Source organism: Nomascus leucogenys, chromosome 1a (assembly GCF_006542625.1).
Source record: "Nomascus leucogenys isolate Asia chromosome 1a, Asia_NLE_v1, whole genome shotgun sequence".
Taxonomy (NCBI): Eukaryota; Metazoa; Chordata; class Mammalia; order Primates; family Hylobatidae; genus Nomascus; species Nomascus leucogenys.
The window spans coordinates 37,124,485-37,147,481 of NC_044381.1; the positions used below are offsets into that span (position 1 = coordinate 37,124,485).

At 43.8% G+C, this 22,997-nt stretch overlaps 1 protein-coding gene across 3 annotated transcripts in view; it reads right to left on the reverse strand.

Moving 5' to 3' along the window:
* The window catches only part of TDRD7 (tudor domain containing 7), an 86,705-nt gene extending 77,600 nt beyond the window's left edge, over positions 1 to 9,105 (reverse strand). For 2 of the 3 annotated variants that reach the window (XM_030797065.1, XM_003260537.4), the window contains exon 1: positions 8,882 to 9,105. The gene's annotated coding sequence lies outside the window, so the exon portion shown is untranslated. The remainder of the gene's footprint in view (positions 1 to 8,881) is intronic. The other variant, XM_030797153.1, reaches the window with a different exon arrangement.
* Positions 9,106 to 22,997: the final 13,892 nt, after the last annotated feature.

The window sequence follows — 22,997 nt, forward strand, 5'->3', positions numbered from 1 at the left end:
TCCACTTAGTCACAGGGATGGTGTGGATGCCAAGACAATGGAACAGCTGGAGATACTCTAAAACTAAATAGAAATTCATGGCAGAGACAGAAAACAACTGCAGAGTCTGCGCACCTCCACTACCTCTGAAGTCCACACTCTGAATGAGTGCCAGGGAGCAGGAAAGAGGACGGCTTTGGGACCTATACTTCACGGTTGCCAGATGTCAATGCTGAAGTATGAATTTTGGCTCCTGAATAGTAAACTGATGACACGGAAAATACTTTAACAATGGTTCATGACTCATGAGTCAAAGATCACTGAACTACTACACAGTTATTTCCACAAGTAGTAAAAACCACAGTGGAGACTGGCCAAGTTTTAATTTGCAAGAGGACATACTAAAGCATCACTTGCTTACTCCTCAGTGCCAATCCACCCTGACTAGACATTTCTGATCTCTACCTTCGCCATCTATGTGCTCTTCTTCCCTTCAAAACCCAATCCCTCCCACCAGTTCATCTAGAGCTCTTCTGAGTGAAACTGGGCTTTGCATCTTTGTATATCCGTATGCCTAAGTGGGCCTTGGCTATCAGTTACATACACATTACATATAGATATAATGTCAGGTGGTTAGCACACATCCAGGGAAAATATCCATCTGGGTGTGACCAGTGTAAATGATTCAAATTAGACTGTTCAATGTATCTGACTCCTCCCTGGCCAGACTACTTTACATTCCCCTACCACAGTTTCAGTAAGAAGGCCTTACCCTTCGCCTTAAGAATAGTTTCCATGGTATTCTTCCCTTCATTTTGGAAAGAGCATCTGCTCCACTGCCACCTCCCCTCTGTGGTCTACTTTTCTCAGCTACATTAGGAGTGGACAGCAACCATAAATTTATGGGGAAAAAATGTCTGATAAATGCATTTCACTAATGGGTGTCCTGTCACTAAAACCTAACAGAACACTGTGATGCAGGTTTGAAAGGACAGGTCCAGCCCTGTCTTAGAGTCTAATCAGAGGCTTGTTCTACAGGTTGCCCTCTGCAAAAGCCTTCCCCTCCTTCCACCCTCGGGAGAACCATTTTAGACCACTGCCCCTGAAATGTCCCCTCTATCTTCCTTATTTCTGCTCTGAAACAGCTGCAAGCAGGGATCTCCCAAAAAGGGCACTTCACAGTTTATTGTTTTTAAGGAGCGGCATTCGGGTAGAGTCTTCCTCTCGTCCCCACCCATGACCTGTTTAACAGCCACAGAGTAGAGTGAGGTTTGCTTTGCCTAATGCTTGCTTCTCTAGTCCCACCCTCTTTAAATGTGTCTTCTCCTTTATACAGCAGATGTCTTGTGACCTCCATCCTGATTGTTCTATCCTTTCCCCTGAGACTCTCAGAAGAAAATTAAATAAAATACCAGTGTGAATCTGCATGGCACAGATGTGCTCATCCTTATTTTTCACTTTTCCCACCCTATCCAACCTCACATTTACTCACCTTGATTTCTTGGCATTGTCAGACTGTTTTTTCTAAGTTATATTTCTCAATCTGACCTGAGAAAAGCTTATGCCACACACATACTTCCTACTTTCACTCCCCCTTTATTTTTCCCCCAGATAGAGTCTTGCTCTGTCACCCAGGCTGGAGGGCAGTGGCGTGATCTCTGCTCACTGCAACCTCTGCCTCCTGCGTTGAAGCAATTCTCCTGCCTCAGCCTCTTGAACAGCTGGGATTCCAGGCGCCCATCACCACGCCTGGCTACTTTTTGTATTTTTAGTAGGGATGGGGTTTCACCATGTTGGCCAGGCTGGTCTTGAACTCCTGACCTCACGATCTGCCCGCCTTGGCCTCCCAAAGTGCTGGGATTACAGGTATGAGCCACCACGCCCAGCATTTCACCCCCTTTTTAATGCACATATTATCACAGTTAAAATCTACTTTAAAATATTTCAATAGTAAAGTTGCTAACACCTGGCTGTTGATATATTTTGATTTGGTTTTGGGGGAAGGGCAGGGGATTGCAGAAGATTGTGCCTGAGCCTCCTTTTACTTGTGTTCCCCAAGTTTAATGCCACTGCTCACTCATTTTCCTGGGATAAGCCCCTTCTCCTGGACCTCATTCTCTTTATCTGTAAGATGAGCAAGGTCAGCATTAGTTCTCAATCCTCCCCCAAGCAATGTGATACATAAAGATGGAAGGCGGATGTCTACAATTCCTTCACTCTTCACCACCTCCATGGCAGTTGTCCTAGTCCATGCCAGCAACATCTCTTTCCTGCAGCAGAGCAGCTGGGTTCTTAGCTGGTCTCTCTGCTTCCGCTTCACCTCCTAGAATCTGTTCTCCACATATCAGCCTGAGTGATCTTTTCATATAATATATACTATTATATCATGTCACTCAAAACCCTCTAATGCTTCCTGTGTTAACTCAAACAAAAAGCCAAGTCCTTACAGAGCCAAAAAGGGCCCTACATAATCTGCAACCCCCACTTCTTTGCCCTAAGTTCTCTCTTTTCTTTATTTTCACTCACCCATCCTGGGCTCCATGCTTTTCCTTGAACATGCCTGAGATGGCCTCACAACAGGGCTTTTGCACTTGCCATTCTCTCTACCTGGGACATATTGACTCCAGGGGCATATGTGGCTCACAGCCTTACCTCCTTCAGCTAAAGTATTTGCTCAACTGTCACCTCCACAGTAAGGCCTTCTCTGGCCACCCTATTCAAAATCAAAACTGAGATGCGAGCTTCCCTGATTTTCTCCTTAGCACTTATCACCATCCAATATTCTTCTTCATTTAATGTTTTTGTCTTTCTCCCCAACTTGAATGCAAGCTCCATGAAAACAAGGATTTGTGTCTGTTTCGTTCACTGCTGAATCCCTAGTGCCTAAGCCCGCAAGAGCTCAATATATATTTGCTGAATGAATGAGAAATTCTCCACCCACCTACCACTCCTTTTCTCTCTTACTCACTAAAATGCAGCATAACATAGGTGAGCTATTAAATGCATAACTCTGAATCCAATTTAAGTTACTAAAAAATTATCTGCAAATGTTAACAATTCTTATAAACTGAATGAGACGGCCAATCGCAACACCAAACTGTGGTTGAGAATCATCAAGTAGATTATTTCTGAGCCTGTCCACTCTGAGCCAGATTAGGCCCTGTCAGGGCCGCAGCATGATTGCAAGGAGCCCACACATCCTGACGAGCAGTAAGCACGGCTTGAATACTAGTAAATGTCTCACATGAACTTATAGTCCTGTTTTTCAGAGTGTGCAGATATTATTGGGATCCATAAACACAAACTGATATTAAATTCACAACAGCTTTTGGTAGTTATATATTTAATTGACCAATGGATACTGCAAGTACAACTACTCGTGTATGAGGTTTCACGAAATTTTTCTAAAGCTACAAAAAATGGCCTCATACTTGAGGAGACTGAGAATCAACGCTTGACCACATGGTTGCAATCTGTAAATTAAGTTCCCTCCCCCTGCCTGCCTTTTTAAAGTAGGCTATCTTTCATGGAGGACTATAACTCTCTATTTGCAAACAACTTTTTGAAGGGAAGGGGAATCCCTTGGAGTATAAGACTGTGGGTCTCAAAGCTGGTGAGAAGCAGTTAAATGTAGTAAAACCTGGAAGGCTAAATGTGATTGTATTCAAATGCACGACTTGCCAGTCTGATTTCAATTCCCACATTAGCAACATCACTTCAGGCAGTGAACGAAAAAAAAATGTAAGCTTCAAAAAAACATCATTATTTTCTAATCTATATCACTTCGTAAATGCTGAGTTTTGTTACTTGGCTCATGATGACTTTTTTTTTGAAACTTTCGGAAGATGGCAATTATACTCTCAAGGTATATAAGAATACTTTGTTCTAACTATAAAAATAAAGTTTAATATCTTAGACATAATCCATTAGAAGCATAAAAGAAAGTATATCATGGGAATTTCAGCTATTAGTGTCCCAAAGACAAACTTTTAGGCCAGAACAAATTAAGTTTGGAAGTTTTTCTAAAGTGGCTCCTCAAATTTTTAAAGTTGCCATTTTGATCTTTCAGCTCCCTTGCTCTTCCCCCCTCATTTCTATTCTCTAAAAGTACTGTGATAAGTAAGTTTTGTAGAATTCACGTTATTTTTATTTTGTGAATCTCAGAATGTTATGAAAGCCCAGGTGCCCACAAGTTAGACTATGTTGGGGGAAATGAAGTTGTCCATCTTGTTTCAGACCACGGCATCTCAGGTTAAAATTCCCAACAGCGTCCCTAGTCAACACGGGGGCTACTTGAGCTGAACAAGACTCCTAAGCAGCAGAGTAAAATAAAAGTGGGTCTGGGGAATTATTAAATTATAGCACTTTTGATTTCAAAAACTGGCCAAAGTCAGCTAGCAAAGACCTCAGTCAGGGAGAAACTGGCCATGACAGATTGCACTTGATCTTTACTTCCCTTCTCTCACTGTTTTTCTCCTCCCGGCCTCTCTGAATAAAAGCATCAAAAGTAGAGTTATATGTGCTTAGCACAATACTTGCCAGTCAGTAGTTACTAAATAAAAAGATTTTCCTAGAAGCATGGTATGAATGGGAAACAATCTGTAAATATATGCATTCAACGGCTAAGAGTGCAACGACACAAGCATTGGTATATTGAAGAAATGTTTTGTACGGCATTAAATTTGAAATATCAGCATTTGCCTGGATTTTCTTACTTGCCTCATTAACACACTTACAAACTGGCAGACTTGGTAAGAATGCCAGGGGATCTCCTCCAAGATTTCTTACCTAACTTGTAGGGAAAAAGTCACATACTGCTTTGGTAAGGGTCTAGGAGCAGATTCCCTGCCACCACCATGTCCCTGGACCCTGCCTGGTTAGGAAAGCAGCATGCGACAGTGGGCCCAGCTCTGAATGGGGAACTGGGGGAAGCATGGAATGCTAGTGGGCACCTTATGACTATCTCCTCCAAACTCTTCAGTTTAAAATCAGGAAACTGAGGCCCAAGGGAATTGTTCCAGCTCTCAGATATTTTTATGGCCAGAATCATAAGAACCCAGTTTCTGGTTTCCAAACTAGGACTTCCTTTCAGACAGTTGCTCCTAATGTATGGAGATGGCTTCTGAAGAGTAAATTTTGACTCAGGAAACACTGACAGCAACCTTGGGGCATGTTTAATGACTAGCCCTTAAGTGGCATGAAACAGGGAGCTGTCACATTCTGATTAAGAGTATGGCACCCAAATCCAGAAGAATTGCTTACTGTTGCACTTGACATCTTTTTTTTTTTTAGACAGATTTTTTTTTTTTTTTTTTTTTGAGACAGAGTCTCGCTCTGTCACCAGGCTGGAGTGCAGTGGCGCAATCTCGGCTCACTGCAACCTCCGCCTCCCAGGTTCAAGTGATTCTCCTGCCTCAGCCTCCTGAGTAGCTGGGACTATCTTTTTTATGCTTTCGTGCTTTCCTTTTTTTCTTCGCTTATACCCAATTAATCTTAAGTATCCAAGACGCTAACAATGCACATGAAGTGGAGTGGGGAGTTGGGGAAAGTGATGACAATCTTTAGGGAAACAAAATTTAAATAATTTAAGTGGCCTAAAATAATTCTCACTCTACTTCAAAACCGCATTTTGTAAATTCATAGCCTTTTCTCTTTACTATACCTGAAAATGGCCCAAGGAAGTCCTATTCTGAAGAACCTGGTTTTGGTGTATCCCAGATAAACGCCTTCTACCATTGATTGATCCTCCCTGGCTCAGTCATTTGCATATTGTCTGCTTCCTCTGGCTACTGGTGTCAAAGGCCTTTAGCTGAGCTAGTCTGACTTCCATCCTATGCTTTCTCTTTTCTAAGTTTCTTCTTGCTCAACTATTTCCAACTGTATTATTTGGCTCATCTTCCTTACTACATTTTTCATGTCATCAATTTAAGTTGTCGAGTGGCACTAAATCTTAAAACAAATCAGAAGAAGTATTAGGGTAAACTGAAAACACCAAGTAATCTCTCTTAGCTTCTTTTAGTTAGATGTTCAATTTTGAAGTATCTGGATATCTCTTTAGGGCATATACTTCTAATAACTAGCTGCCCTTCTCCTTGAAGACACTATTTTAGCAACAGCGGGACCTTAAAGTCCCATAATGTCTGTGCTGAAACATTTTAGGCATCGTCTAGGCTAACCCAAGCTCCTTATCTTACAAATCAATAAACTCAGCCTCAGAGGGAAGATTTTTTCCTAAGATCTTTACCCAATAAATGATTTCTCATCTTGCAACACTTTTAAATGCTCTTTTCTTTCTAATCATAGTCTGTTACCACCTCAATTACTCCTTCACCAACCGGTTTTTAAAGGAGAAAGATGATTAATGCCCTCAGGTGGATTAATGCCCTCAGGTGATGGTATACTTCCTTAAGAGTTTTTTTTCAGGGAGTTATCTTTTTTATTCTTGTGATTTCAAGTTCCAAATTATTCGTGCATTTTAACTGCATGCTATGAATGTATGTAAGTAAGGGATTTCCATAAGTCTACATACTAGATGAAAAAACCCTGAGATAATAAAGTGGCTTAGTAAGGAGTTTGTGTCTTAATCCTAATTCCGCTACTGATTACCTGTGACAAGTCACTTCAGGTCTCTTTTTTTAACAAGGAAGATAAGAAAGGTGGGCAACAGCCATGATTCTCAACTTTCCTTGGATTAACTGAAGGCTGAAATAAGGTCCAAATATCTAATGAAAACCGAGTTTGCTTACTCATGACAAAGCTGCACAGGCTAAAATGTCAAGCTTACATTGAAGTCACACTGGGTAGCTTGCACTGATCAAGTTCTGATTGGCATATACACATGTCTTCAACTAAAAATTGCAAAATTAATTACTTTTAGTTTGAAAGATAAAACTGTAAACATATTTGGCTTACAGGGAAATAATGACAAGAATGAAGCTTTCAAAAGTACAGAGGTGGTAGTGGAGGAAGGAAAAAGCAGGTTTGGCACAAAGAAACAACAGTTCACATAAATATAAAATTTCACCAAGGAACTTCTGTGAAAGTGTCTAAATGCAAAGCACTCATGTCAAATCTCAATTCTTGAAAACAGCACTTGAAAAACACAAATTAGGCACTCGGAGTTGGATTATAAAGTATTTTTTCTTTATATTCACATTAAGTATCCAACTAGATTATATTGCACAGAGAACTTAAAAGAGGGGTTCTTCAAGGAGTTTAAAATCTCTTGATGCAAAATACAATAGTTCATTCAGCCATGTTCAACCTGTACACTTAAAAGGGCATTAGCAGGGGATTACATTTCATTTTCAATCTACAGAGACTGAAATCTGAAGGCACTGCCAACTGCTGCCTCACAGTCTCACCGTGTAACTACCAAAGAGGGAGGCTGTGTGCCACCAAAGGGCCCTGGATTGGGGCACAGGAGATGTGAGTTCTAATCCAGCTGGCCCCAGGGGCAATTCCCTGTACCCAGAACAGTACTTTGCACATAACTGATGCTCAATGAATGTCAGCTGAATGGAAATGCAAAAATATCCACCATGTGCCCATTTGTATTACACAGTAAACATAAAGATCTTTCTGTCCCTGCCCTCAAAAAACTAAAATCCAACTATGTAAAACATGGATAGTTTGTTGGGAGGAAGAGAGTGAATACTGCTTGACAATTATTACGAGGCAAAGGATATACAGTGGTTATCTTGGAAAAGCCTTGCAAAGTGAGCCAAGTACATCTATTTGACACACAGAAAACCAGGCTCAGAGAAAGCATGTAATTTGTTCAAGATCACACAATTTGTAAAATGAGAAGCCCAGATTTCAATCCAGGTCTGCAAAGTTCACATTATTTGCAGTATGCAACACATTCATACACATCAAGGCAGCCGAGGACGACACAGGGATTTGGGTCCAAGTTTTACTTCTGCCACTAAGCTGTTGCATATCTCTCTAGAGAGAACATTTCTCTGCATTTTTTTCACCGGCACGATTGGACAGCAGAGAGGTGTTGGTAGGTGGGTTAATGAACTAGATCTGTGGTTTTTTGGTTTGGTTTGGTTGGGCGGTTATCAGAATTCTTCTGGGCCAGGGCTTGTTCTAATGTGGTTGTTTCCCTTCCCTGCTCTTAGAAATTATTTGAGAATGGTACCTTTAGCTATTAATGGAAATATATTATACCTCTCAAGTGAATGGGAGCAGAAAGATGTGCTGGCTCCAAGCTCCCTCCTAGCAAGCTGAGGCTGAGAGTCTCACCCTGCTGAGGGGATGCTACTGAAAGTTGAGAGACAACTTACTCAGGGATCCATGTTTCCCTCCCAGCTGGGTGCTCTGTACCCACTGGGTGCTCCTGGTTTGAGAGAAACGGGGATGTGTGTCCTGCATTACTTAAGCGGCCTGCCTGGGGCTCGTCTCCAGATTATAGAGACCTTCAAGAGAAGTTTGTGGTGTAAAATACTCGGGTTCAAATAGGGGAGCGCGGACATCCCTCGCTGGGGGCGGCGGCTGCGGCCTGTCGCGCCGGTAGCGGGAACCACTTCCTGGTCCGCATCTCCCGCCCGCGTCCACACGCCGCTGCTGCATTTCCCCCACGGCGCAGAGCTTCCGAGGCGGCAGGAGGCTCCGTCCTACTCCCGCGTGAACGCCCGGCCCGGCCCAGAGCAGGGTCCCTTCAGAGATTTAAAACACAATGCTCTGGAACTCCAACTCCCCCGGCGCCCAGCCCGGTTCCCAGGCGTCGGGGCGGGGGTAATACCCTGTGGCTGCACGGAAAACGCCTCGAGCCTATAGGAGCCCCCGGCCCCGGCCGCGGTCCCACCGGTGACCCAGGTGCGCCGCGCCCGCCCGAAATCTCGTCTGACGTCGCCCGGCACCTGTCGCGCCCGGAGCCCGCAGGACCTGCGCTCACCTCGTTCCGGAGGCCCACGGCCCGTCCCCGCGCCTCTGGGCCCAGCTCTCGCCGCCGTCTCCGCCAGGGGCCCCGCCGCGGCCGCCGCCCACTTTCGGTTTCCCCGCACCGCCGGAGCCGCCCCGCGGCTTGGGAATCACCTCAAGCCCCCGCCCCGCCCTGCTCGGCCCCGCCCCGCTTCGCCCCGCCCCGCCCCGCTTAGAGGGCAGCCTGGCCTCGGCTCTGCGCACGCGCGGGCGCTCCGGCCGGCCCACGCCGGCGTCCGCGCGTGGGAAGGGAAACCGACGCCACCTAGCGGTTTCTGCGCGTGCCCACGCACCGGCCGGCGGCGGAAGACGCCTGCGGGGCGGGTGCGGGAGCGCCTCCTGGTGGACAACGCAGGTACGCGCGGGCCGAGCAAGCCGGAACCCAGCAGGGGGCGAGGGCGGCTCCTTCTATGGAGCTCACCCTCCTTCCAAACAGTTCAACTCCTGCACATTATTTTCTTCAATATCTGGAGCAGTTACTTTTTATTGCCCTAGACACACCTCTGTCCGTCCATATCCTTCAGGCCTTTCTCAAGCATTACCCTTTCAATGACGGTGGACACAGTCTCTAACATGTCAACCTCCTTCCTTGACTTTCCCTATCCCCATTCTCAGCCTTATTTCTCCTTAGCACCTATCTAGCACACTATGTGTATTTTACTTATGCTTTTATTGTCTGCTATCCTTCTAAAATTAAAGCTCTGTGAGCACAAGGATTTTTGTTTGGTTCCTTAACCTATTCCCAGAGCCTAGGATAGTGCCTAGCACACAATCAGCAAGAAATATCTGTCAAATTTATTCATTCATTCTAAAGTTATTGAACACCTAATAAGTGAATACTTATTTCTTCTGCACATTAATTCCACCAACACTTATTGGGCACCTGCTTTGCATTCCTTCAGCCAACATTGAACACTTCTCTGCACCATTGGATGTGCATTTACTGAGAACCTGCTGCTTATTCAACCGGTATTTTATTACAGCTTGACTGCCATGTATAAGACATACAATAAGCTGAAGGTTTAAAATGTACAGTTTGATAAATTTTGATATATATATATATATCACTGTGAGACCATCACTGCAATCAAAATCATGAACATATCCATCACCCAAAAAAGTTTTACTGTGACCCTTTGTCATTCTTATATCTTGTCCCTCCCTGTCCCTTGCCCCCTCAACTGCTCACCTGCTTTGTTGCTATAGATTAGTTTGCTTTTTCTAGAGTTATATATAAAACTTTCATATATGGACTCGTATGTACTATCCCTTTGGGGGGCTGCCTGGCTTCTTTTATTTAGCAAATTATGTTCATCCATGTTGTTACATGTTCAATAGTTCATGTCTTTCTATTGCTGAGTGGTATTGTACCACAAACCTACCACGCAACCCAGCAATTCTGCTCCCGGGTATTTACCCAGGAGAAATGAAAGCATATGTCCACACAAAAACCTGTACAAGAATGCTCGTGGCAGTTGTGTTGGCCGTAGCCCCAAATGGAAAGAATACAAACATCCGTCAGAAGGTGAATGGACAATCAACTAATATATATTGATATATATATATTTGTTAAATAACAAATTTTCATGGATAAGCCTGTGCTTATAGAGCTTTTGATTCAGTGAAAAGATGCAGTAGGCAATACAAAGATAAATTGGAAGTAAATCTGGAAAACCTGATATCCAGCACTCAGACACTTGGATGTTTCCCCAAAGGCAGTAGGAAATTGTTCAGAGTTTTTGAACAGGGCTTTTCTTTGAACACTGTTCTCTTTCATATCCCAGATCTGGTTCCTGACTAAGTTTGCCTAAATGTCTCTCTCTGGAATTTCTCTGCATCTCCTCTGCTCTATTTCAGTCTATTTCAGATATCTTTCTGTTCTCTCCCCTCTAGTCTACTCCAGACATTGCAGTGGATTTTTAATAGACTTTGCTATGGTCTGAATGTTTGTGTCCCTACAAAATTCATGTTGCAACCTAATCCCCATTCCTGCGGTGTTGAGAGGTGGGACCTTTGAGAAGTCATGATGGCTTCATCCTTGTGAATAGAATTAGTGCCCTTAGGGGCTTAAGGGAGCCTTCTGCCCCTTCCACTGTATAAGGATTCAGCAAGAAGGTGCCATCTTTGAAGAGGAGAGCAAGTCCTCACAGGATGCCAAATCTGCTGGCACCTTGATCTTAGACTTCCAAGCCTCCAGAACTGTAAGAAATAAATTTCTATTATTTATAAATTATCCAGTCTAAGATATTTTGTTATAGCAGCAGGAATGGACCAAGACAGACCTAAAAGACAACCAGCCCCAGTTTGGTCTCTGCAGTACTCACAACATCCTGTGGCTCCACATTTTAGAAGGGAAAGATGTAAAAAGCAGCTGCCAAAGGAAAGAGTGCTAGTAGTAGCAGGAAATAAAAAAAAAATTTCAGAGTCTAATATGTAGAATAAATCATAAAATAATGTGAGTTGAACCCAAGTTTGAGATCCTTTATCCTTGCAAAGATGTTCCATGTTTAGACTGCCCTATATGTAAAGAAAAATGAAGCTCTGCGGCTAGTTTTTTTAAAACCAGCTTTTTTGATAGTTGACATATAATACATATTTAAATGTACAGTTTGATGAGTTTTGACCAATGTCTTTAATTGTGTACCTACCACCACAATCAACATATGGGATTAGTTCATAATTCCAAAACTTCTCCTGTGCCCATTTACAGTTAATTCTCTCCCCCTACAGCTACTGATCTGATTTTTGTCATCATAGGTTTGCCTTTTCTAGCATATCATATAAATGGAATCATGCAGGATGTCATCTTTTGTGTCTGGCTTCATCACTTAGCATGATGGTTTTGAAAGTCATCCATGTAGTTGCACACAGTGGTAGTTGGTTCCTTTTTAGTGCTGAATAGTAAGCCATTGCATGGCTCTATCACAATTTGTTTATTCATTCACATTTCATGCACATTTGTGTTGTTTCCAGTTTGGGCTGTTATAAATAAAGCTGTAATAACAACCACATGCAGGTCTTTGTGTTGTGATGTGGTTTTTTGGCATAAAGACTTAAGTATAGAACATCTGGTTGTGGGATAGGTGTATGCTTAATGTTTTAAGAAACTGTCAAACTGTTTTCTAATGTGGCTGCGCCATTTTGTACTCCCACTTTTACTCTCTCCTTGGTAATGTATAAGACTTCCAGTTGCTCTAAATCTTCTCCAATACTTGGTATTGCCTGTCTTTCTAATTTTAGCCATTCCAGTGGATGTATAGGGATAGCACACCGAGGTTTCAATTTGCATTTCCCCAGGACTAATGATGTTGAGCATCTCTTCATGTGTTTATTGGCACTTCATATGTGTTCTTGGGTAAAGTGTCTGTTCTGCAGGTAGATTTTTGTCCAAGCCATCAGGAGGTTTTCAGAAGTGCTTGGGTATCTGACAGAGCAAGGGCAGATTAGAATGTTGTGTTTTGTTTTGTTTTTGTTTTTATTTTTGTTTTTTTTTTGGTCTTTGTGAAGTGGTCCAAGACCCAGGGAGTTCAAGAATTCACCCCCATACCCTGGATATAATTGGATTTCAGGAGAATTAAGAGATATCAGAGATGGCACAGACTGGTTACTCCATAGGCACAATGGTTCTTACCCTTTTGTGGGGAAGTCAGAATAGATGAAAGCAAATTTTGATGTATGATTTCAGAGAGGATTTAGAGTCCTTAAAGCTCCACTGTGAACCCACGTTAAAAATTTCCTTAGAGGAAAGCATATATCCTGGGGCCAAATAGCAGAGTTTTTGAAATGAACAGGACTCAGGTGGAAGGCATTCTTCCTCTGCAAAAGCCCAAGCATATCTTTGGACAACAGGGGCAGTGGCCAGGAGCATCTAGATCCTCTCTTAAGAGAGGCAGGCATAATTTCTCATCTTCAAGGGCTGTAGAGAGGTCCTTGGTACTCTGCTTAATGTGGGGGGAAATTACCAAAAGCTGGCCACTAAGCAGAAGCCTGGCAGATCATTGTGCCTGTCCAGAGACAAGAGAGAGGTTATCGTGGGAAGGGAGTGCAAATCAAGACCCAAGTATGGGGAAGGAAGACAGCTTTGTTGGCAGCTTATCCTTGGCAGAGAAAGATGGACATATTTCCAGTGTGAAACCTCCATCCAAAGCCCTTCAAGCATTTTGTCCACACCTGAGGAGCCTGTATGTTCGGAGAGAGTCACATTGGATGCAAACATCAAAATACCTGTACAAAGCAGGCAGGACCAATACTATTGGTTGGGTCGAATCTCTGTCCTTTCTCTTTTTCATCTCTCATCAGCAAGCACCATTTAGAATGAGGGTGAGACAGCAAGCATGGTCCAGGAACATGTCTGTAGTTCATTTTTTTTTCTTGCCTGATAGTTCTTTTGGTCTTTGCAATACAGCCCAAGAACAATACATTCCTCATCCTTTCTCTAAGAGCCTGTCAGACATCACAGCCACCATAGGCAGCTTTGTCACTTGCAAAATTTAGAGTGACAACTTGATAGACCTCTAGGTGCTGTCATCTCACTTCCCTTCTTCTCTATATTGACTCCTAAAAGAAAGCAAAAACCGGAAACAAAACTTTCATTTCTATCAGTTTATGACCCATCAAATGAACAGCAGGGACTTGGTAATAACATTATTCAATGTCTGGGGTAGTTCCTGTCTCAGGAAGCCTTCCTCGAATCCCCCACCTGACAATCATTGCTCCGTTAGCTGAGCTTCTAGAATGATTTGTTCCTTAAATATATTTATAGCAGAGAGACCATAACAAGTGATTTTATATCTCATCTCCCTTGTGAACAACTTGAAGAGTTTACATTTTACTCATCTTTCATTGCTGAGTTATTTGATTGCAAATAATTTTAACAATACCCCTATTTGAAGCTAAACTACAGCATGTTTGAAATTATGTATACAGATGGAACCCAGCCACATGAGTACTTTTTGCTTACATAAGGTCAGGAAAAATAGATCCACGACAAAAGGAATCTTTGGACAGATCTACCTTTGGTTAATCATTAACATCATAATCACTGCCTCTCCCATCAGCTTTAATTGCCTCATGAACAGATGCAGAGGAATTTCTAGACAACTGCATTTGTTTCAACTGAGTAAGGAGAAAAGACAAAACAAAACAAAAAACAAAAGGCAGAGATTGCCGGAGCCCTGCTAAAATCCAGGCCCTGGTAAAGCTAAGGATGTGCTGATCAAGCAAAACCCCCTAATCTGCCCACAAAGCCCTCCAAGGTGAGTCAGCTGAAAGGGCCTAATCCCCAGAAGGGACTGATCACTAAAGCTTTAGAGGCCACACAGCCACAGCACACTGGAAAACGGGATAATGAAAGCTTAAAGGGATATTGTGTAGAGAAAGGTCATAGAACCAACAGAGGAGGCTCTTGGCTGTCTAAGAGGTCACCTTTGCCCTCTCCTGAGTTGTAGGTCATTCATATAGCTCAGTCTCAGGACCCCAAAATAAGAATGATTCCAAGGATGTGGATATTGTTAAGAGTTAGCCGGCTTAGGGCCCCCGCTATGGGGTGGGGCATGGAGGTGAGGTAACTAATATTTTAAGCAAGGCAATCAACCACAATATGACTGAATCTGTAATAGTCAATAAACCAGATGGCACAAGAATTATACTGCAATAGCTGCTAGTGGTGAGGAAGTGGGGAGGCAGTGAGAAGAAACTACATGGGTGCAGAGGAGGTGCTCAGTATAGGTGAGCTGACACTGAAATCAAAGAAGCAGACAGTATTTGAGAAGTGTGGGCTCTGATTAGAAGTGTATGTTCTGATTAGAAGTGTACTATACAGGAAGAATCACTACCCCTTAGTTGCTTGCCCTGGGATAAATCATTTAGGACTTGACCTTTTGTTAAATCGGGAGGTTGCATAGAACTCCAGAGCCCTTTGGCCCTGGTTCTAGCCTCGGATTCCCTTATGTGGCAAAGTGAACACAGAAAGTAGTGAAAGAGGCTTCTCTTGGGGCTGTTTGGTCAATTTCTATCCATCAGTGGTTATCTATGGGAAATAACCACTCTCCATAGATACTCAACCACTCTCCATAGATACTCAACCACTCTTGAGACAGTGAGCTCTGCCCCAATCCAAGAGCCCCTGCCCCCAAGCCTGGGGCACTTTGTTTTGTACTTTTACGAGGTTATTTTTGGTTGTCAAAAAGATCAGGTGCACCTCCTGGCATTGAGTGGGTGGGGCTGGGATGCTTGTGGTACTTCCCCCATATCAGAGAAGTTTCCCTTGTCTCAACCAACATATGGATGTCATGCCAGTCATCTATGTAGATGACAGACCTCTGCCTTGTATATAAACACAAATAATTTTCCCCACAGTTTTACTATACAGTGAATTTTCCAATGCTATTTTTATCTGTGAATTTCACTTTAGGAAAGTAAATGAAGGGATGACAAAATATTTGTCATAAAACAGGGGTGCCGGGTCAGATAATACTGCTACTCGAAATCCCCCAACAGCCAACTCCACCCAGAGAGAAGCTGAGCAAGATATTTTTGTTTACACCAGTAGACATAGGGATACACAAATTTATCTTTACTAGATAAAATTACCTAATTTGCCCTAGTGCTCACACCAGTTGAGGAAGTTAGAATCATTCTTTTTGGGGGTTTTTCTGCAGTTTACTTAGCACCAAATTGTATTTCCCCTACCATAAGTACAAGAGATAGTCTTCTTCATCTTCCTCCCAATTCTCCCTCATTGCCTCACACAGTCTTTTTCATTTAAAACTGGACTCCTCACTCTCAGCAGCAACTTCCTTAAAACAGGATGTTTTATATTTATAATTAGAAAAGTATAGCACCTGGGGGCTAGCAGTTGGCTAAGGAGAGCTAGCAAGCTGCCAGCTAGAGTAAGACAGTGCAGGAGATTTCCTCTAACAATGTGGTTCTTAATCTGAGAGTGATACGGTGTGTCAGCACTAACGTGGTATTTTCCTTCCTTTGTACACTACAGGTTGAACTATAAGCTTACTTGTAAATATCACTGTAATTATGCGAGCTTTATTTACAAAGCTGTGTGTGTGTGTGTGTGTGTGTGTGTGTGCATCCTTAGAAGTGGCGGCCCACATTCCTGGTGTGACTTACTAGAGCTAGGGTAAGCAATAAGGACTTTGTCCTTCAAATATTAGGTTTTGTGTTCTGAGTGCTGATTTCTGCTTTTGATTGTTCAGGGGCCAGCACAGAGGCTGACAGCCATTGTTTCAACCTCCATGAGCTGAAGTAGCTTCCTGGGGATTTAAAGAGACAATACTTGTGCTCCCACCCCCATGTCTTTTGGGAACCAGACATTTAAGGAAATCTCTGTCAGGTCACTGGTTGATTACAGAAGTGATGGAACAGAAACTTCAGTGACCACACACAACAATATATATCTTGCAAAAATAGTTTTAAAAAGTCATAAATAGATGACCGAGTCCTCATAAAGTATAAGAAATCCCTGAGTTATTGAAGAATTAGATATCCAGTTAGTGCAACATGGTATTTAAAATCTCTAGCTCTCAACAAACAATTACAAAACATACAAAGAAAGAGGAAAACATGGTCCATTCACAGAAAAAAGAAGTTTACAGAAATCTTTTCTAAGAAAGACCAGACATTGGAATTATTAGTCAATGGCATTAAGTCAACTGCCTTAAATATGTTTAATGAGATGAATAAAACCATAAACCAAGAACTAAAAGGAATCAGTAGAATTATATATGAACAAAGAAAGAATATCAATTAATAAATAGAAATAAAAAAGAACCAAACAAATTCTGGAGGTGAAAACTATAATAACTGAAATGAAAAATTAACTAGAGGCATTCAACAGCAGATTTGAGCAAGTGGAAAAAAGTGTCTATGAACTTGAAGACAGGGCAATTGAAATTATCCAGTCTGGGGAGCAGAAAGACAAAAGAATAAGTAAAAGTGAACAGAGGCTAAGGGCCCTGTAGGACACCATCAAGTGAATCAAGTTTACAATATGAGAGTTTCAGAAAGAGTAGAGCGAGTGGGGAAAGAAAGAACATGTGAAGAAATAATGACTGGAAAATGTCCCAAATTTGATGAAAGAAATGAATCTACAGATCCAAGAAACTCAACAAACCTCCAAGGATAAACTCAACAAACTCCTAGGATAAACTCAAAGAGCTTCACCCCAGGACATATTATAATCAAAGTGTCAAAAGTCAGAGACAAAGAAAGAATCTTGAAAACAGAAAAAAAGAAATGATTAATCACACACAAGGACTCCTCAATAAGACTAAGAGCTGCTTTCTCATCAGAAACCATGGAGACCAGCAGGCAGTGGAATGAAAAAGTGCTGAAAGAAAAAACTCAAGGAAGAATTCTGTCTCTGGCAAAACTATCTTTCAAAAATGAAGGATAAATTAAGACATTCACAGATAAAATCTGAGAACATTCACTGCCAGTAGACCTGCTCTCACAAGAAATGCTAATGGGAGTCCTCGGGGGCTGAAATGAGAGGACACTGGACAACAAATTGAAGCCATATGAAGACATAAAGATCTCTAGTAACGATAACTGCATAGATTAATATAAAAGCAGTATTGTTGCATTTTTGGTTTGTAACCATTTCCTATGCAGTTCCAAAGACAAATACATGAAAAGTAATTATAAATCTTTTAATGGGCATACATGTAAAATGTGTAATTTATGGCCAGGCACAGTGACTCATGCCTGTAATCCTAGCACTTTGGGAGGCCAAGGTTGGGCAACCACTTGAAGCCAAGAATTCAAGATCAGCCTGTGCAATGTAGAGAGACCCCATATCTAAAAAAAAAAAATTAAATTAAAAAAAATAGCCAGGCATAGTGGCACATACCCGTAGTCCCAGCTACTCAGGAGGCTGAGGTGGGAGGATTGCTTGAGCCCAGGAGTTTGAGAGTGCAGTGAGCTATGATCACACCACTGCACTCCAGCATGGGTGAACAGGCAAGACTCTGTCTCACGGGAAAAAAAGATATAAATTGTGATAACAGCAACATAAAGGTAGGAGGGGATGAACTGTATAGGAGCAGAATTTTTGTGTGCTATTGAAGCTAAGTTGGTATTAATTCAAACTAGACTGTTATAAATTTAGGATGCTGCAGTGGACAGAATGTTTATTTTTTTTTGTAGAGACAAGGCCTTCTTATGTTGCTTAGGCTGGTCTCAAACCCCTGACCTCAAGCAATCCTCCTACCTCAGCCTCCTAAATGTTAGGATTATAGATGTGAGCCACCAGGCCTGGCTTGAAATTATTTTTATCAGTATCAATTTTTATGTAAATGACTTGATATTTTGGGGATCCACATCATCATTTACTGACTGTAGATTCTGCTATTGTAAGCTTTCTTTAGGGATTATTATTCCTACTAAGTCAATTTTCCTTGGTCAAATTATGCATATCAAAATGTTAAATATACTTTTCTTCCATCAATTTTCAGTCAATGATAAATTTTACCAAGTGCAGTTTTAAGCATTATCAGTTTTTGCTATAGACTGAATGTTTGTGTCCCCTCAAATTCCTGTTTTGAAACCTGTCCCCCAGTATGATGGTATTTGGAGGTTTGACTTTGGGAGTTGATAAGGTTGTAAGGGTAGAGCCCTCATGAATGGCATCAGCGCCCTTACAAAACAAGTCACAGAGAGCTCCCTCTCTGCCTTCTGCCATCTGAGGAGACAGCGAGAAGCCAGCTATCTGTGAACCAGGGAGTTGGCCCTCACCAGATACCAAATCTACTGGGACTTTGAGCTAGGGCATCCCAGCTTCCAGAACTGTGAGGAATAAATTTCAGTTATTGATATGTCATCCAGTTTATGGTATTTTGTTATAGCAGCCTGAATGGACTAAGTTTTATTTTGGGTGGATTCATTTTACTAGTAATATTTATTATGAGGGTCAAAGTGCCCTTGGGGTGAATGCATTGTACTTTTAAAATTTACAGACATTCAATTTTGACCAAGCTTTTTAGGGACATGCTGCTTGCCTTAAAAGCTTCACAGCTCTCAGCCCCTCCCTGCCCCATTTATGAAATAGGAAAGGATGTTCTCAGAGTTACTTACAAGGTACAAACAGATGAAAGCCAACACAGTGGTTCCAGTCATTCTGCTAGGGCATTGAAAGCAGGGGTCCCATTCATATATCCTGGTTTGGAACCAAGCTTTTCTCTCTCTGCGAATGAATAAACAGTGAGAAAAGAGAGGCTGTGATAGGTAAACAAATGCCCAATTCATCTGAAAACAACCCCATCCCTTCCTCTCTATCTTGGCATTAACTGTAGAGAGAGAGCACTGTTAGTTTCCATGGTTTTCATTCTCCTCTTATTCTTATGTACAGATGCTCAGTTTTATTCAGGACAGCAATTCACCAACTAAAAGACTAAAGTTCCCAACCTCTCTTGCAGCTAAGAGTGACCTAAGTTCCAGCCAATTAGATGTGACCACAGTGTGGTGTGGGACTCTGGGGAGACTGCCCAGATGGAAGTGACCCAGCCGGGAGGGCCCCCTTTGCCCTGCCTTGCCTGCTCTCTGAAATGCAAACATAGTGGCCAGTCAGTGCTGGAGCTCCAGCAGCCACATTGGACCATGAGACCGCATTGAGGATGGAAAGCACATACAAGATGCTAGAACAGAAACACATGATTCATAAACTTCTGTGGTGGTCAGTTCAAGGTCAGTATGGATGGCCTGTCTCTGTAAAGTATTGATCCTGGGTGTGTATGTGATGGTGCTGCCAAAGGAGATTAACATTTGAGTCAGTGGGCTGGGAAAGGCAGACCCCCCTTAATCTGGGTGGGCACCATCAAATCAGCTGCCAGCACAGCTAGAATATAAAGCAGGCAGAAAAAATGTGAAAAGAGAGACAGGCCTAGCCTCCCAGCCTGCATCTTTCTCCCGTGCTGGATGCTTCCTGCCCTTGAACATCAGATTCCTAGTTCTTCAGTTTTGGAATTTGGACTGGTTCTCCTCACTTCTTAGCTTGCAGACAGCCTATTGTGGGACCTTGTGATTGTGTAAGTTAATATTTAATAAACTCCCCTTTATATGTACATCTATCCTATTAGTTCTGTCCCTCTAGAGAACCCTGACTAATACATGTCACTATTATTTTAGGGATTCTAGTATATGTAGCCATAGTGAATGTTAATCAAAGTATGAGTTTTGCCATTGCTCATTGTGTGACTTTGGACAAGACACCTACCTTCTCTGGGACATAGATATCCCCGTGTGCCTAGTGGCAGAGGTAGATATGGGCTCTACATGTATGATTCTGAGATCAGGTGCTTTTATCTTTCTGACATCCAACTCGTCTTCTATTGAAGACAGCACCTCAGTTTTTTCTTAAGAAACTACCCCTCCTTGCCCTCACTCTTAGTGCTTAAGTGAGACTGACACCACTTCTTGGCTCCAGTGGGGAAGATGTGACCCAGGCCCCTGCAAGTGTGGGAGGCACAGAGCTGGCTGCATGAGACCAACCTTCCCTGGGGCTCCGTTGTGTACTGCACTTGTGGACACAGTGAAGCAGAGCCTTTTGCCCTGCCTTGCCTGCTCTCTGAAATGCAAACATGGTGGCTGGTCAATGCTGGAGCTCCAGCAGCCACATTGGACCATGAGACCGCATTGAGGATGGAAAGCTCAATGGTTCTCTTCTTGATCCAGACACAGGGCCCCTTGAGCATGCCTGGCCATAGGCACTAGGCCTGGCTGTTATATGTGGTGTCCCTCGGCATCTGCCCGAGTTAGGGAGGCTTCTTCACCATATGCACCTGAGCCACCCCACCCTGACACCCCATCCTCTGTTGATGGAACTTGACACTGCATCCTCACTGAGCACACTGAGGCAGTTTCACACCCAACCCCTCATTGTGCATTTGGGAAACCTAATTCCAGAAAGAGACAGGGCCTGGCTTAGACCACAGAAGATGCACAGAGTCTAGAAGGTAAGGGAGGGCTCCAGCTTCCTAGGCCAGTGCTCAGCCTCCTCCCAGAGGAAAAGAAGAAAGAGGTTGGAGGCAGCTCTGTTATGGGTCAGTGGCATCGACAACATGCCCAGGAACCCAGGGCATGAGCAGGGCAGACATAGGGCTCCCTAAGGGCCCCAGCACAGCCTTGAGAGGCCAGGGCCGGGGTCCTCAGGCCACTGGTCTGGGCACCTGGAAGTAGGATGAGCCCTCCTGGCTAGTGCAGACAGAGACTATGGGAGAGAAAGCCTCCGTTTCCTCCTGTATGAATTGGGGTGCTTGGGTGAGTGACCCCAAGGGTTCCACATACTCAGAAAGTGTCTGTTGATATGGCTTATCCATCAATGCCCATTGTGCTCTGAGACCCTGGGAAAATGCTCTCCACTCCACGGACATCCTTCAGAGAAGAGATAGGTTTGGGGCTTGGGTGATGAGGGCTTGCCATAGGGCAGAGGGTGCCAGAGCACCGGACACCGTGTCTGTGGTCCAGGAACGAGGCTGGTCCTTGTTGGATCCTGAGTCTGCATTTGGAAGTAGGGGGAAGCATTGCCCTGGCCGAGATAAGGATGCCTGACGCCAAAGGAAGTGGAGGCAAAAAGGGGACAAGGGAGGTTTCGGAGGTTCCTCACACTGCCCTTTGGAGCCTGCGGACCTGCTCCTTTGCCCCCTGGAGACCCCCAAAAGACCACTGCCTTGAGGTCACCCAGCCCGAGTATGTGACTTAAGTCGAGGCGCTCCGGCCTGGGGTTGCAGTGCTATGGCTGGCCACCAGGAGGCGGTCAGCCTCCTGTGTCCGCGGTGCCCACCGTGCTTTACCAGCAACTGGGGCCAGGGAAGAGTCACGCAGAGGTCACGCCTGCCATCCTCCTTCCTCAGGCCTGACTCACACCTTTTATTTGTATTAATCATCTCCACAGTCTTAGCTAGTCAGAAGGTGGGGAGGTGGAAAGTCTGCGATCCTCCCATTTATTCATTCAGCAACTGTGCCTGAGCACTCACCCTGTACAGGTGCCCCAGTGGGCCCAGCATGCTGTGCTGAGATCAGCCGAGTGGTCCCTGCTCTCCAGGAGCTCACAGTCTGGAGGGGGAGATGGACAAAGGCATGTGAAAGAAAAGAGCAAGTGCTGTAGAGAAAATGAAGTAGGGTGCTGAGAGGTGGAGCTGGGAAGTCATTGGGTGGGACTCAGAGGGGCCTTACATTTGTACTGTGAGCAGAAGGACCAGAGGGAGCCAGCCCTGCCCACATTTGGGAACAATGTGTCAAGGAGAAGGCACCACTGAAGCAGAGACTCCCAAACAGAGGTGGGTTTGGCAGAGGAGGTTTGAAAGAGCCAGTGTGTAGGCTGGGTGTGGTGGCTTACGCCTGTAATCCCAGCACTTAGGGAGGCCGAGGCAGGTAGATCACCTGAGTTCAGGAGTTTGAGGCCAGCCTGGCCAACAAGGTGAAACCCCGTCTCTACTAAAAGTACAAAAATTAGCCAGACGTGGTAGTGTATGCCTGTAATCCCAGCTACTTGGGAGGCTGAGGCAGGAGAATTGCTTAAACTTGGGAGGCAGAGGTTGCAGTGAGCTGAGATTGTGCCACTGCACTCCAGCCTGGGCAACAGAGTGAGACTCTATCTCAAAAAAAAAAAAAAAAAAAGCAGAAAGAAGAGAAAGAAAGAGCCAGTGTGGCTTGGGGAAGCCCTGGAGGAGAGGATGGGAGAGGAAGGGAATGATGGCAGGGCCAGATCCTGGGGCCTGGTAGACTAGGAGAGTTACCCATTCTTCTCACAACATTAGCAATGTGAAAGTACAAATATTTAATATCTCACAATCTGTGGATCAGGAACCTGGGCATGGCTTACCTGGGTGCCTCTACCTGAAGGTCTCTCATGAAGCTGGGACCGTGGTCTCAACTGAGGCTGGGCTGTGGGAGGAGCTGCCCCCAAGCTCACTCATGTGGGTATTGGCAGAACCAGTTTGGACTAAGCCTGAGTTCCTTTCTGTCTGTTGGCCTGGATATTCCCCAGTTCTTTGCCATGTGAACCTCTATGTCGGGTAGCTCCTGACATGAAAGCTTGCTTCCTCAGTTAGAGGACTGTGACAGAGGCAGCGAGAGGA